Genomic DNA, 17,283 nt, shown 5'->3' with positions numbered 1-17,283 from the left:
TGTGTGCATCATTTGTAATAAAGAAAAAAAACTATTAGAAGCATAACATTTAGCAGGAACAATGTGGAGCTTCATTTAAGTAAGGTGGATGTTATTTTAAATTTTGTGGTTATTAATTTCTTTATCAAAGACTGTGTAACCAAAAACAGAATCAAATATGAAGCGTAGTTGAAATGTTTCTCTTTGGAGGAATAAAAGTTTTACTATTATTCCTTTTTTTCTTATATTTAAATAAATCCTAATTATAGTCCTTTCAGACCCAGAGCTAACAAATGTTATGGTTATTTTTTAATCGTTTTTTTCTAGCTGTAGATATTCTTTTTTTTTATGTCGGAGTTCAGTTCTGACTTCAACAATAACACACACACACGCAAGCCTTGAAATCAGAGCTGAACCCCCCCTGAGGTTAAAAAAAAGAATATATTTAAAGTGAAAGAAAGAGCAACCCACACATTTGTGCATGCAGGGTCTGAAAAGGATAAGCAAACTATGAAATCAAACTTCCATTAAAAGAATAGTTTTGCATGATACACTTGTATGTATGTATTTTTATAGTATAAATATTGATGCTTTGGAATTATTCATTTTGATAATACCAATAGTCATTTTTACCTTCATAACAGCATACTTATGTGAAACCCTCTTTTTGAGTTTTAGATATTATTAGTTATATACTCGCAATTATTATGAATTTTTTCTAGTTATTGTGGATTTTGGATTCATTTCAAAGAAACAGTTTCAGAGAGTTTTTAAATCATTTTTGTTTGTCTAAAATTTTTCATAGGTGCTGCAACTTGGGGACTGAGCAAATTCAGCCCCTCCAATAAATTTTGTGAGGGAGCTGATCCCCTCAAATAATTAATGAATATATAATGCAACATACCCTGCCCCCCCCCTCCTGCATGCAGACTTGGGTCCTGTAAAAACAGGATGACCAGAAACTTTCATCCCCGCAATGTTTTCCTCTTGTCAGTGCCTCTGAAAATTTCAGTTCAGTTCTTAAGTTGTAATCACTACACTGAAAAAAAATTTTTTAATTCAATATTGTTTGGCTTATTTTTATATATATATATATATATAAATAAATAAAAAGGAACTTAATTTGAAATAATCTGTGGATGCAATTAAGGGTTCTAATTTTCAAAAATGATTAAGTCTATCAGAGAAAAATGTGAAGATATGATTAGAATATGGGAGATGAGTCTATGTTAAAATGAAGAGAGGATTTTATAAAGTAGAGCTAATTAAGCGATATATCTGTGAGATGTGATCGGTGGGATATTGAGTTGACGTTTGAGCTTTGTGTTGGAAACAGGAAGAGAGAGAGAGAGAGAGAGAGACCAACAGGTTAAAATAAAATGGGTGGATTTATTTTGAATAGATTGAAGCTTGTCTATGTTGGAGAGAATAAGTGTGTTTCATATTTCACAGGCATAGGAGAGGTCTGAAAGCAGAGATGTTGGAGATAGCTGTGGAATCGTTAAGGTTTCAATGAAGGAGAAAAAGTTTTTTGAGACATTTTTGAAATATATAATTTAAATAATTGGTATGAAGATTCCAACTTAAATCGGCAGAAATTTTCACGCCAAAGTATTTGTAATGGGAAACCTAGGTGAATATAGAATTATTGATTGAGTAGGGAATTCAAGGTGGAAATTTTTTTTTTTGAGTTAAGTTTTATAAAAACGTTTTTAGCTGTTTAGGAGCAATTGCTAGGATGAACACCATTTGGATATAATATTGAGGTTATGTTGGAGAGAGAGATTTTTGGTCAGATCTGTTGTATACCATTTGATAAATAACGCAACCGTCTGCAAAGAGTCTGATGTGGCAGTTGACAGAGTAAAGTAGGTCATTAATATAAATTATAAAGAATAAAGGAGAGAAGACAGAGTCATGAGGCGTGCCTAGTATAGCACAGACATGAAGAAAACATAAGTGGGGCTGAAAGCTGCTGGTCGTCCTGTATATACTAAACAAAGCACACATGCACCTTGTTCACATTCCTCTGCAGAACTTCTAACGAATTGGCACATGTTGGAATGTGTGTGTATGTGTTGTAAACCTAACATGACATTTGTTTCATTGTAATGCTTGTTATTTGTAGTGCTGCCATCAATTTTTCTAACCATGAGTTATGTGTAATGATTGAATAATTGTACCGTTGTAGGCCTGTTGCTCTCCATGGCGAGACTTTTTAACAGGGCAATAGACTTGCGTTTGCACCTCAAAGTTGGGAATCAGAGAAAACCCGTCCAGTATACATGGGATTCAAGCACATATGCAGGAGAAAGAAGGTGCATTGCATTGTTTTTTCAGAAACTAATTGGGAAAGCTCAGTCCCCCCTTAAGAAATTCATTAGAAGGGCTCAAATGTCCTCAGCCCTTAGGTTCTGGCAGCTATAGTGCCAGGCTTAACCTGGAGGAAAGAGACGTTTTGGCCCTTCAAACATATAAATTGACTGCGGTCAGTAAGGAAGGCTTCCTCCCATTTTAGTAATTGAACATATTGGTAAAAGGTTTTGGAGTTTGAATAGAAGTTTATTATAGGGCACCCTGTCAAATGCTTTAGAAAAATCCCTGAATATGATATCTGTTTTGAAGCTTTGTCAATACTATTAAATAAATCAATATCAATGATCTAAAGCTGTGTTGGTTAATAAAAAAGAAATTTATCGAATCAAAGTGTGAATGGGTTTCCCTAGCAACTATGTGTTTAAAAAGCTTGGATCATGTAGAGGTGATTGGTTTAAAAACGAAAATGGAAAAGTGGACCTGATTTGTGAATAGGTATTATCTTATAATTTTTGTGAGGGCAAACAGATGTGTTCAATGAAAATGATTAAAAGATAGATATTTCATCTGCACAAAATTATCTGAGAAAATTATTTTAGATTCCATTGTGCCAGTAGAATGGGGTTTAAATTTTTTACAAGATTCAGAAGATCTTTAAAGAAAAAAAACAGAACTGGGGAGCTGTGTAGTGAATTAGTAAAGGAGTATTGGGGAGGAGTGGGACCAGAGGAAAAAAAGGGGAGGAAGCCCGATTGAATTTGAAGCCAATATCAAGGGGAGAAGTTAGGTCAATGTTGGAAATTTGAAGAGAACAAAGACAGAGATAGATTTAAGACCAAGGTGATACGTATTGTTACTTGGCTATTTATTATTTAGTCGACCAACTACTACGATGGAGAGTCACATAGAATACTACAGCCAGTTAGCATAAACTCACAAGGCAGGATGGTGTTGCCATCTATTAATGTTATTAGGTATATTACATGCCTTTTTTTTACTTTTCTTTTTAGAAACATAAAAGTTATATTATAATTATTGTATGATAATGTAGGAATAGTCAATCTGATTGTCTGTAGCGGATAGGTTTAACTATAGTCCTAGCTGACTTTCTCCAGATCTGATCGGTTTCTGGAATTGGATCTGGAGTTGAAGATTTTATGTCTTTAACAGCCATTAAAGGGTAAAGATCTTCAACTGTTCTGGTTCCAGTGATCTTCTCATTAGATGTTCTGTCTTCTCTTATGTGGTGTCTATTTCTTCTATATGTACCTCCATCTTTTCCCTCGAAGATATAGGAACAAGAGGTCTTGGTTATGACACCTTATTGCCATGGTTCACTTGGTATTTTTTTGAACCAAACACTTGAGCCTTGTTTGAGTTCAGGATGAGGAGTTGCATGTTTGTCAAATTTTCCCTTCTGAGAAGCTTGTCTAGTTTTCAAGATTTTACTAGCTTCAGCTGTAGAAAACTTTGGTTTGAGTTGATGAGGATGAGTTGTGTCAAAAAGGATCTTAATCGTCTGCCCATCAGCAGTTCAGCTGGAGAAGGAAGATCATGTGTAGGTTGTATCCTATAATCCAGTAGGACCCTATGTAGATCTTTACCTTCTTCAAGTGCTTTTGTGAGAGACTTCTTCAAAGTTTTTACAGCTCTCTCAACTTGGCTGTTGCTTCCCGGAAAGTGAGGTGAAGTAATACTGTGTGTCACGTTCCACTCTTTGAAAAAATTTTGAAGGCTTTCTGCATTAAATAGTGGCCTTCCATCACTCGCCAATTCTTCTGGTATTCCATGCCTTGCAAAGATGCTTTTCATCACCTCTATCATCAAAAGGTACTGTTGGCTTCTCAAGTAGAAAAAGTCACGTGCCACTTTTTCCCATGGTCTCCCAGGCAGATTTTGTTTGAACAGGACTTCTTTAGGATTCGCCTTCTGATTTTGCATCTATTGATGTAATTTTCCACATCATTTATTTTCAGCCAGTAAAAATATTCTCTAGATTTCAATTTGCAAGCAACAATACCTCAATCAGAGATGTAGTTTTTCCAAAACTTTTGGTCTTGCAGCTTGTGGCACAAGTCTCTGGCCTCTGCAGATTATTCCTTCTTTAGAACAATACAGCTCATCTCAACAGTGCCAGTAAGGCTGAGCTGCTGCTTTGGTTCTACTCTTTTTTTGGCCATCCCTTCTGAACATGATGAAGCAAATCCTACAGCTCTGCATCACTCGCTGCCATTAAAGCATATTCATGCTACTTCGTGGGTGTAGCATATGCAAGGAGATTATTCGAGACAGTTGTTTCTTGCTCGTAATTTTCTTCAAATTTAACATTTGGTGATTGAGCTCTTCACAAGGCATCTGCAATTTTTACCTCTTTACCTGGTATGAACATAAGTTCGACATCATATTTATTCAATCTCAACAGCATGCGCTAAAGTCTGGGAGAGATTGTATCTCTATCGTATTGCTTTTTACTCAAACCTAGCAGGGGTTGTGATTGGTTTGAACAACTACTGGTCTTCCATGGGTGTAATAATTGAAATGTTAAAGTCTGTAAATCACAGCTAACAGTTCTTTTTTGATCTTTGCATAGCGTGTTTGAGCTGCTGTAAGGGTAGCAGATCTATATGCAACTGGTTCGTTATCTTGTAGGAGAACTGCTCCTAATCCATGCTGGCTGGCATCCAATGATATAGTCACTGCCTTTTTCGCATCAAAATATTGTATGACATGGAGCTTGTTCTATTATTTGTTTTAACTTATCAAAATCATGTTGGGTATTTTCATCCCATAGCCACTCAGTATCTTGTTTTAATAGCTGACGTAGCAAGTGAGTTAAACTGGACAAATGAGGAGTGAACTTGGCTATAGATAAGTTATTTCGAGAAATCTTTGTAGATCCTCACAACATTTGGAAGCAGAAAACTCGTTAATGGCCTTAACTTTTTTTGGGATCTGGAATTATTCCAGTATCAGATATTATTTGTCCCAAATAATTTACTGATGTTGAGACTAATTGTGTCTTTTCAATATTGAACTTACGATCAGCTGCTCTATCTTGTGTCAGAGTTTGACGGAGTAACTGACAATGTTCTTTTTTCTTATTTTTTTGCATGGATGAAGATCTAAGGGCTATGTCATCGAAGTATGGATTTATTTCTGAATCATCTACAAAAATTTCATTCCTGCCCTCTGGAACTCTTCAGGGGCATTGTTAGTCCAAATGGTAAAACTAAAAATCGATATCTTCCCCAAGGTGTTATGAAAGTTGTTAAAAATGATGATTCTTCATCAAGTGGTAGTTGCCAGAATCTATTTTTTGCATCTAAGTTTGTAAATACTTTACATCCTTGCAACTTTGTTATCAGATTATCGGCAGCTGGTATTTGATAGTGAAGTCTTTGTATGACATCAGTTAATGGCCTTGGGTCTAGACAAATACACAATTTTTTTGCTGTATTCACCATAACCATGTTGCTGACCCACTCGGTTGGTTCCTCTACTTTTGAAATAATTCCATTATCACTCATGCGTTTAAGCTCCTCTTTCACTTTGCCATGAAGAGCCAATGGCACTTTTCATGGTGCTGCTACATTTGGTGTATAACTTTCTTTCAATTTAATTTTTACAGTGCATTTGAGTCATCCCACACCAGTAAAAACATCTGAGAATTCACTCATAACTTCTTCTGGTGTATCATTCTTATGCAAATTTCTGTTCATTTCCATAAGGACATTCAATCTTTTAATTAGTCCTAATCCATGACAAGCAAATAGGCCTAATATAGGACAGGAATTCAAGGGTTGTTACAAAAATTTTTTAACTTTTCTTCTGATTCTTGACCTCACAAGTTAACGAACACTCACCCAATATTGGAACTTCATTATCACTGTAGTCTAGCACTGGTTGTTTATTTTTCTTTACAGTTGGCTTTATTTCCCATTTTAGCAGTTCATTCTTAGGTATAATGTTCTTTTGTGCTCTTGTAGAAGCTTGAATCTGACTTCATTCCCATTAACTAGGATCTTCTGAAGCCACACAGAGTTTGGTTTTTCATTATCTAAGGCATCAATTGATTTCAATGCACCCAAATAAACTATCTGAGCCGCTTGCATCACTGGTGTGATCTGCTGTGTTAACTCTGCAAATACAGTAAAACCTCGATAAGTCGTCACCTCCAGTGATAGAAAAATTGTGAAGGCTTAAGCGGAGTGACGACTTAAGCTGAGTTCCGTCAGTTTTAATGTGCAATGTTATGAAAATCGTATAAATTTAAAGTAATATGACATTTATTAAAGTATGAATCAAAATCACAATTTTAATAAAATTTATAGGTTGCAAAAGAAAAAATAATAGCAATTTTTTATCTTTTTTATCTCTTACTACTTAAATTATTGTGGGGAAATGTACTGTACACTTTGATTTATACTAGTAATTTTTAATTTAGACTAACAGAGCAACTGTTTGAATAAGTAGCTTTTCTTCTTAACAGAACTCTCTATTGCACATTAATTTTACATATACATCAAATTTAATTTTAGTGTTTGAATTCTTCATCAGTAGTAGTTCATGATGCAACTACAAAGTAATCTGGAATCTTTGACTTGGTGGAGGGGCCCTGGTCAGGGAAAGGTAAACAGAAGACCTCAACTTGGGAAAGAATGTCTAATTTTTTCAACAAAGATATTTTGTTTAAATTTCAAGCCCTAAATTAGTAGAGTCCATGATAATTTATTATCTGTGCCCGTGCGTTGCACTTTGAATTTAACTTGATTAATTTGATTCTTCGATTTAAATAATTTTTGATTTCCTTGCACTATATGTAATCTTTGACATATCAATAAATTTTGGTTTTGCCAGAGATGCCCTGCTTCCCCAGCCTCGCGGTTTGTCCAATTTCTCCAATGGAGCCCAGGCAGAAATGAGATCTAGCTGGAATAGTCCCTAATGTTTCAAAAACCTTATTTGGCGAATGAACTTTTCCAGCGTAACTTTCGTTACTTAAACTGTTCCGTTTGGATATATAGGATTTTATGGTATTTTTTAAGCATATATGGTGATGCTGTTAACAAGCTCTATTTTAATGGGAGCCATAAAAATAGTCTGTTCCTCTTTCTCAAACTTTTTCATAATGACGATTTAACCGAAATTAGCGACGAATAAACAAGGGTTAATAACATTGTGGTCTATGAGAGCTGGAAGGGTCTGAAGAAAAATGACGACTTATCAGGGTGACAACTTAATGAGGTTTTACTGTATTGGAATTTTTTATAGAAACTTTTTTCTACCTACTTTGGCCAAGTGATTTTTTTCACTGCACTTGTGGCGCTTACTTCGGAAGGCTGGACACTCTTTCAGACAGTGTTTTTTTTTCCACACTGTTTACAGTCTCTCTGCTTGTTGTTTTCGTTGTTTGTTGGCCGCGACCCTGCTGTATGGTGTGTATTTCTCCTTACAGCATCAACTGTTATTGTGCTTTCACCTATCTCTGTTGCCTGTGCCTTACTATGTTCCATGCCATTTTATAAGAAATTTTCACTGGTGGGGCACTTGGGAAAAATGGGCACCCAAAGAGGAATCATCTCGAGTCAGAGGCATACACAGGGGAAGGGAGGACACATTCCACTCCCCCTCCAAGAGACGATCAAAAATGAAAATATTCTTAAATATTTTCGTAAAAAAAATATCTAATGAAAATGCCTTTTTATGCTACCTTAACAAATTTTTGTTAATTTAATATTATGCATTTTGTAGGTTAGAAACTCAAATTCTTTGAAAGAGATTACTTGGGGCCCATGGTTTAAGCTGGATAAAAAATTCCTTTAGCAAAAAAGCAAAAATGGGAAAAAAAAGCTGTAGCAAAATAGCTTAGCAGACATGCCAACATTGGCTTAAAGCTTGTCAGTAGTGATGAATGTTCAGCTTTGCCATGTGAAGGGGGTACCCCTCTAAGACATCATAATCATAGTGCAATAAAAATAAACACTAAAAAATTTAATTTTTTTTTTAAATTTTAATTGAAAGTTCATTAAAAACAGCACCTTATTGGCACTGGAACCTAGAAGGCTCAGACCACATGACCCTCCTCCCGAAGCAAATTTCCAAGGTCGCAGAGTCCCTTGATAATTCATGGATATTCAATGCACTCCCAACGTGCATACGCCCTTGTGGGCCATATATGGGGTGATTATAAAAAAACTATCCCGACATATGGGCCCCCTAACTATCATACCATTCACAGAAACTGAATGAAATTTTGGCATAAGGTATTTTGAGGTATGCGCTCAAGAATGATATGGAAAACAACAGTGTCACTCTAACAGTTACAGTTACAGTGAGAAAATTTCGAAAATATCAAATGGCAACACCAAGTTTTTTGTATTGGAATGCGATCTCCATACTGAAAAACGCTAAATAGCGTAGGAATGGCACCTGTAGCATGAAAATCCCCGAAGCAAGGCAAGGAAAAAGTAAAAAGGACTTTGCCGTGCACCAGAGCATTAATGTTCATTTCATTCGTCACACCGTTTCTTCGGCTGAGATCCCAGCCTGATTAGTCCTCCACAAGGTCATGTGGAAAATTTGTGAAACACAATAAAATGCTTTATTTTATGCTGCTTCTCTGTCCTTATTGGTTGTCCTCACTTTTAGCCTATCTACCGCTGGTGATTTTCATGCTACAGTTGCCGTTCGAACGCTATTTAGTGTTTTTCACAATGGAGATCACATTCCAATACAAAAAACTTGGTGTTGCCATTTGATATTTTCGAAATTTTCTCACTGTAACCGTAACTGTTAGAGTGACACTGTTGTTTTCCATATCATTCTTGAGCGCATACATCAAAATACCTTATGCCAAAATTTCATTCAGTTTCTGTGAATGGTATGATAGTTAGGGGCCCATATGTCGGGATAGGTTTTTATAATCACCCTGTATATGGACGTCTTGCAACCCTAGATCCCATATACAGTATCTTCTTGTTTTGTTCTATTCTTGATTCTACTTACCCTGGATCCCACTCCCCATGCCCGTTTTCTTCGTATCAGAGCTCATACGGCACCTACGATGAAACATTCTTTCCGACACAAGTTCCACGAGCTCGACCATGCATTATGCAAATGAAACCGGGTCCAGAACTGCCGCGAAAATCCTGTCCACTCCAACATTTTGAAGCACTCAAAAACCTTTTTTTAGCCCACAGCATGAGGCGGTTTTGACGTAAACCAGGTTTTGCTCATTTCGCCATCGAGTAAAGCAGTGGGTTTAGACACAGCTTTACAGATTTCCTTCCACACACAGACAAAACAGTTCGATTCCGAGTTTGTCTTCTCTCAAACTCTCTCATATGCTCATACGAATTCATCATTATGGTAAAGATCAATGTGCAATTTGAAAAAATGATAATAAAAATAAATAAAACACTGCAAGAAACTCAAAGACCCTATTTTTTTTAATCCGATTTCTGTAGTATTGAGAGTATCTCCCTTAGCTTTGTAATTTATTTTGGCCGTCCGTAGAAACTACAGACAATCCGTAGCGCCGCTGGCAACTCTGAAAATGCTAATGATTGATGGATGAATGTCTACCCGTTTCATACATCCTGTATGCATTTTTTGCGAAAGTAGCTACTACTTCCTTCGCATTCTAAGGTTTTCTTTTGCATTTTGCAAAAAATGTGACCATAGCTTAAACCCTGTTGTGGCCCCTGCTCTCCAAATCCGGTGTGCCCCCTTCTAAGATCAATCCTGATTACGCCCCTGACTCTATTGTGTTCATAAAAATGTGAAGAATGGGCTTAAATGTCAAATTTTACAAATTTAACTTTAATTTTTTCAGCACTTACGTATTTAAATAAATATTATTGTTGTGCAATACTGATGTCCAAAAAAAATGTCATTATTTGTCGAATCTGTACCCCCGAGGCTAGATACCGGTTAGCATGGGTAAAAAAAAATTAAAAGCAGTCACTCTTTCCTGACATACTTTTTAGGACATACCTATAAATTGTTAGAATCATGAATTTTTTGCATAAATGGCCAGTTTAAGGAAACATTTAAATGATTTAATTCAATACATTGATTGAAATTGTTGCAATGCATTTAAAAAGAAATTGAAGACAAATAATAACACTAAACCCTTTCTAGATTTGAGCCATTCTCCTTTAAGCTCCTTGAAATACCAGGCTGATTCATCTGCCATTTTTTTTTTAATGTGACGTCAGTGTTATCACTATGCTTGTCCTATCCTGGTTTTTCTTCAAAAATTTCTGAGACATCACTTATAGCAGCATACCTGTTTTTTGCTCAAAGATGGATGACGTGTTCACTCTTCTTTATGGGGGGCCTTAAGACGCCCTGATGTTCTGCCTTAATATGTCAGGGGGGTTCTCTAGGACATTTGATTTTGATATGGTGACGTAAAAATAAAATACAATTAGTGTACATTGTAGCTGCGTGCATGTTGAAAATATGGTTGTTATGAACGTCGTCAGTACTTGTGTTGACATAGTGGGCAGTATCAGAGGTGCTCACATGAAGAAAACATTAAGGGGGGGGGGGCTGAAAGTTGAAAGTTGTTCGGTGTATATGGGACTCTAGCACATACTCGTGAGGGGATGGGGTGCATTGCATTTTATATTCATTAATTATTGGGAGGGCAGTAAAGCAGTGGTTCCCAAACTTTTGTTCTCCTTCTATAAAGTTTATCTACTGCTCCCTGGAATAGTTAAAAAAAACCAATTCAAAGCACTGAATATGCACATGTCAATGTAGCCAACTCACTATGGCAAAAGGATTTTTGGAAAGGATGGTGGTAGAACCATTGCATTTTGAACACTAATCTAGACCAGGTTCTTTAGAAGCTCCTGGAATATTCTAAGGAGGCTGGGTAAAATCAAGCAATAGGAAAGCCACAGCAAGTGATTGGGAGGGGGGGGGCATCAGAGACCTGTGAAAAGGCACAGATGTGAAGCATATAAGCAGAAATATAAAGAGGAAAAGTATGACTACTTTTACAATTCAGTCTTGTAGAAATCCTACAATAGGGAGGCTGACGGACCCCAGGAGGTTCAGGGATCAACTCTTACGTATAAAATTTTCGTACACTAAATATTTATTCAAAAATCAAGTCAATGAGTAGCAAAGTTTCTTGCTCCTGGATATGGGTAGCAAGTGGTAGTGTTAAGCATTCTTCCCTGAGAACGCCTCTGAAATTTCCTGAGAAAAAAAAATTGAAACTCTGCGATTAGCTTTTATTTAGCATTACTTTGCCTTTATAAATAGATTTATCATATAAAATAGATATGATAAATAAATTTATTAAGAACTTCACACAGTGCGTACAGAGGGGCAAGAAAATTTCGGAAGCTTGTGGGAGCATAGTTGCAAAAAGTTGGAAAACCACCAATTCAGATCATTTCAGGTTATCACTGTCTAATTGGTGCTCTGCGGAGACCTGGTGTTCTGATTTTTTTTTGGGGGGGGGGGGGTATGGGGTGGTGATGGTGGGATAGTATACAAAGGTCACAGCAGGTAAATTGCCCAACAAATTGAAAGCTGCACATTTTTTTCATTCGTGCAGCAGCAATCTAAATAATATTTGTATTAAAGAAATATTAATGTTTGGTTCAGCTCCATGGGACAGTTTAACCATCAATGGCTCTATGTGGCCTAACATGTTGGAAACACTGGCCAATTAATCAAACGTGAAACACTAATGAAATTTATATCTGTATATCGCACTCAAAAATTTTGAATAAATTTTGAGAAGTAATATTTTCTTTATCATTACAATAAAAATATACAAAATAAATATATGCATTATAAAATAATAGTAGGATATCAATATATACCGTGGAAGTTGAGGATTTACTGAATTTTTGGAAAATTTAAAAAAATCTGCGTGAAGATCACACGCGATATACAGTAAGTTAAACTTCTAGGTTTGACATGTCTAGATTCACCTCAATTGACTTATTTTTAATTATTTAAAATTGAATTTAATTTTAATTATTCAAAATTGAATTCAGATATTTTAAATTTAATTAAATGCTGTAATACTCGTATAGTATATATCCCATGTGTGACAGATTTGTTCACTAAACATTTCTGACGATAATCGTGGTTGGCCCTAAATCGGGGGAAGCTTTTTTTATTGGGACTGAAGTCTAGTACAAGAGGGAAGAGTAAAGAAAAATTACAGATGAAAGAGGAAAAAAATTGCAACAGATGTGACGAGCCGGAATCGACCCCGTAATCTCTGGATTGCGAGTCCTGCGCTCTATGGGACCATACAAGTATTACGTCAGCAGATTTTTAGTTATCTTTGACCTCCTTTCTTGGCAGCAAAATTTCGTCAGCTCTGCCCCATATCTCCTGGATCAGAGTCTTACAAAGAAGGGGAGAACGAGCCTTCCCCATGCCCCCCGCCCCCCCAGAAGATCGAAAATTTATTTTTTTGATGCAAAAAATATTTTAAAAAAAAATTAAATTAAAGAATGAAAACAATTTAAATTATCGGAAGAAAATACATTGTACGTCATCCTAATAAATTGGTATTCGTTTCAATGCTATCTGAAGGTTAAGAACCATAGGGGAATAGACTTGGAAGTCTGGGGGAGCAAGATGATGATGATGTCAATTCATATATACACATATACATTAGATCTGTTAACTCCACTTAAGTGGCCCGCAGTGTAGTTCTACGTCACTCAAGTTACCCGCGGCACATTCTCAGATTACTTAAGTGATCTGCGGCATATTTAAGGATAATTTGAGTGACGATCATTTGGCTCAGCTGCTCCTAAAAGTCAATGACAAATGGCATAGGTTCGTAATTATGGCCCTGCTCGTGAGGGACCATTGGCTAACTTCATCACAAAGAGGGACTGTCACCAACATATCCTTAAAGACACGCGCCATTCTCCACCTCCCCCGCTTCTAAATCTTACAAACATTTGAGATTCAATAGGGACGGAATCACTCATCAAGTATTGTATAGCTAAACTGTAGAGCCAAAAAAACTGGTACAGGCATGCGTATGCAAATAAAGAGATATGGAACCAATCAGAGTACGGCGCTGCGGTCGGCAACGCCTATATAACACAACAAGTGTCTGGCATAGTTGTTAGATCGGTCACTGCTGCTACAATGGCAGGTTATCGAGATTTAAGTGAGTTTGAACGTGGTGTTATAGTCGGCGCACGAGAGATGGGACATAGCATCATCGAGGTAGCGATGACATTTGGATTTTCACGTATGACCATGTCGCGACTGTACCGTGAATATCGGGAATCCGGTAAAAAATTAAATCTACGACATTGCTGCGGCCGGAAAAAAGATCATACAAGAACGGGACCAACGACGACTGACGAGAATCATTAAACGTGACAGACGTGCAACCCTTCCGCAAATTGCTGCAGATTTCAATGCTGGGCCATCAACAAGTATCAGCGTGCGAACCAAGGGCGTAGCGAGGGGGGGGGGCCCCGAAATGTGAGAAAATGACGGAAAAAAGGGAAAAAGATGGCCAAATCCATTGTTCTGTCACTTTGGTCCCCCCCCCCCCGAACGAAATTTCTGGCTACGCCCCTGGTGCGAACCATTCAACAAAACATCATCGATATGGGCTTTCGGAGCAGAAGGCCCACTCGTGTACCCTTGATGACTGCACGCACAACACAAAGCTTTACGCCTCGCCTGGGCCCGACAACACCAACATTGGACTGTTGAGGACTGGAAACACGTTTCCTGGTCTGACGAGTCTCGGTTCCAATTGCTTGGAGCTGATGAACGTGTACGGAGACAACCTCATAAACCATGGACCCTACATGTCAACAGGGGACTGTTCAAGCTGGTGGAGACTCTGTGATGGTATGGAACGTGTGCAGTTGGCGTGATATGGGACCCCTGATATGTCTAGATATGACTCTGACAGGTACTTAAGCATCCTGTCTGATCACCTGCACCCATTCATGTCCATTGTGCATTCCGACAGACTTGGACAATTTCAGCAGGACAATGCGACACCCCACACGTCCAGAATGGCTACAAAGTGGCTCCAGGAACACTCTTCTGACTTTAGACACTTTCGCTGGCCACCTAAATCCCCAGACTTGAACATACCTGGGATGCCTTGCAACGTGCTGTTCAGAAGAGATCTCCACCCCCTCTTACTCCTACGGATTTATGGACAGCCCTGCAGGATTCATGGTGTCAATTACCTCCAGCACTACTTCAGACATTAGTCGAGTCCATGCCACGTCGTGTTGCGGCACTTCTGCGTGCTTGCGGGGACCCTACACGATATTAGGCAGATGAACCAGTTTTTTTGGCTCTTCAGTGTATATTTCTCATGTAGCTCAGTATACACAAAAACATTCATAAAACCACAGTACAGTGGAACACCCGTTAATACGACTCTCATTCATACGACTTTCTTATTTGCACACGTTTGGCTTCGGTCGCAATTCATTCCTATGCATTTTAATGTTAAAATATTTAATTTATTAGAAATTAAACGCACAACATCAACTACACGGCGTCACCGAGTTTCGGGGTTCCAACCCCGAACAAAAATTTCATTTCTGTCAATATAATTTCAATTTTTCTTTTTATTTAGCATAAAGACGTCACTGAAATTAATCTTTTCATGAATATTATCACCAGAAAAGCCATAATACTTAGTATGATTGTCAACAGATACATACAGTCGGCCCCTCCCCGTATTCGTGGGGGTAACCGCGAATAACCGAAACCATAGGTTTTTTGTTTATCTCGTTTACTGAACATCGTGAGAAAGAGCAGGGTGACGCAGAGGTAGAAGGGAATGTAAAAGAGGGTGCACGATTGTTGGCGATGTTTTCTGAAAGAGCGTTGTGGTTTTTCTGTTTGCCGTTTCTTCATATCATCAAGTATGTTGGATATACTACTCTACTAATTTTTCTACATGTGAAGAACGTGAAATAGAGCGATCTATGTTATAAAATAATCTATTGCTGACTTGAGCTTGCGAAGTCCTTCCGCTATGTTACTTGTGGTGAACTTGTCTACTACTTTATCTTGATCTTTATCATCTGCTACCGCTTCAGTTTCAGGACCAGTCAGCTGCATTAATTCCTCCTCGGTCAATGCAGTATCAAAAGAACTTTGAATAGCACGTATTCACTAACAAGGTACCTCCTGACTTCCGTAACGAAACACCATTTAAACCAATCCAGGAAAAGTGTTTTCATAGTCCAGGCCTTTTTATTGTTCATCCAAAATACTGGGAGCTTTGGCTTATTCTTCCCTTCAATTCTCACGGATTCGCAGATTTGAAAATGTTGGTGGGTTTTATCATTTGCTCAAAACAACATAGTAAGTCTATCAAGGGCGTAGTGAAGGGACTTGGGGGTCTGGTCCCCATCCGAAATGTGAAAAAATGGAAAATGATGGCCAAATCCATTGTTCTTTCACTGGTCCCCCCCCCAACGAAATTTCTGGCTACGCCCCTGAAGTCTATCTCTACTTGTATATCTCTATATTGTTGTCATCTCTATATTTCTAGTTGCTTTAAAACTAGGGGAAGCTCGCTTTTCTTCCCTTGCTTAACTTCTTTGCGTCATTTTCTTTCAAAGTAGTGTAGTTTCGTCAGCGTTAAACACCTACTGAGGTGCATAACCCTTCTCTTCAATAATGTTCTACAAAGTCTGGAAATTTTCTAGCTTTTCCTGGTTGGCAGAGGCTTGATCGCCAATGATTTTTACAATGCGTGATCCTAATCGTTTCTTATACCTATGAAACTAACCTTTACTTGCATAAAATTCTGACGAAACAGACGTTTCATCAGCCCTTTTCTTATGGAAGAGTAAACGTTTTCGCCATTTGTGTTAAAATATTACAATCAACTGGAATACCTTTTTGTATCAGAAATACATGAATCCCGTAGGCACTGCAACGTTTTGACTCCCATGGGTGCAGCTACAACTACGGCTGAACGAATTTTAGATTCCTTTTTCTTGATATATCTCACCGTAGATTCGTTGATTTCGTAATAGCGGACGACAGCAGGTATTGACTTTCTTTCGCCAAGCATAGTCAATATATCTAATTTTGTTGTGTAGTTTTCATTTTTAGTTACCTTTTCAAAGCATTATCAGTAGCACTAGAAGAATGAGCCATTCTAAACAAGCACAACTCAAATTTTGTAAACAAAACACGTGAATGACGATTGCTGAGTGTTGTCAAAAAAAATTTTCAATAAAGGGGAAAAACCGCATTCGCGGAACGCGAATATCGGAGGCCGACTATACTTGCATTCAGCAAGCATGACCCTCGCCTAGGCGGTCCTCCATATGCTTTGTCTGACTTTTTATGAGAGCAAAAGACCCAGAGAAGTCCGTCCTCGAAGAACTTATCTTTTTAGTTGATCTATATCAGGGGTGGCCAACAGCTGGCCCGTGAAGGGATTTTGTGCGGCCCGCGATAAGGTAAAAGTACCGTGAAAAAATTAAATTTGTGATCGTTATTTGAACTATCGGCCTAAGTAGTCGCCTGACGTCAAATATGACATGAAAATTTGGTCATTTTCTCTGAATGACGTCAGTCAAAAAAATAATCACGCCAATTCAAAGTCATTTAATGACCACGAACAATAAAGGTCAGAAAATGACGTGATACTTGATGACCTTAATGAGATATCAGGTCATTTCATGACCTTTATTAGCCATGAAGGTCATGAAATGACGTGGCATTAAATGGCGCAAATGATTTTGCGTCATAAAAATCACGAATTTCTTTCGAACTGAAAAATTCTGTTCCGGATGAAAATATCAAAATGTTTGTTAATGAACCTTCAGAGTAGGCTGACCATATTTGAACGAGAGAAATACGGGACATCGGGATTGAAAATACGGGACATTGCCAATTATCACCAAAAAAGATGCCAAAACCAAACAAAGTTGCCAAATATTGTTGAAATTACGGAAAAATCACAATGGCGGGAAATGATGC

The sequence above is a fragment of the Pholcus phalangioides genome, unplaced genomic scaffold (genome assembly GCF_987345545.1).
Source record: "Pholcus phalangioides strain wild (caught in Gottingen) unplaced genomic scaffold, Ppha-v1.0 ptg000007l_1, whole genome shotgun sequence".
Taxonomy (NCBI): Eukaryota; Metazoa; Arthropoda; class Arachnida; order Araneae; family Pholcidae; genus Pholcus; species Pholcus phalangioides.
This window is presented reverse-complemented; position numbering follows the sequence as displayed.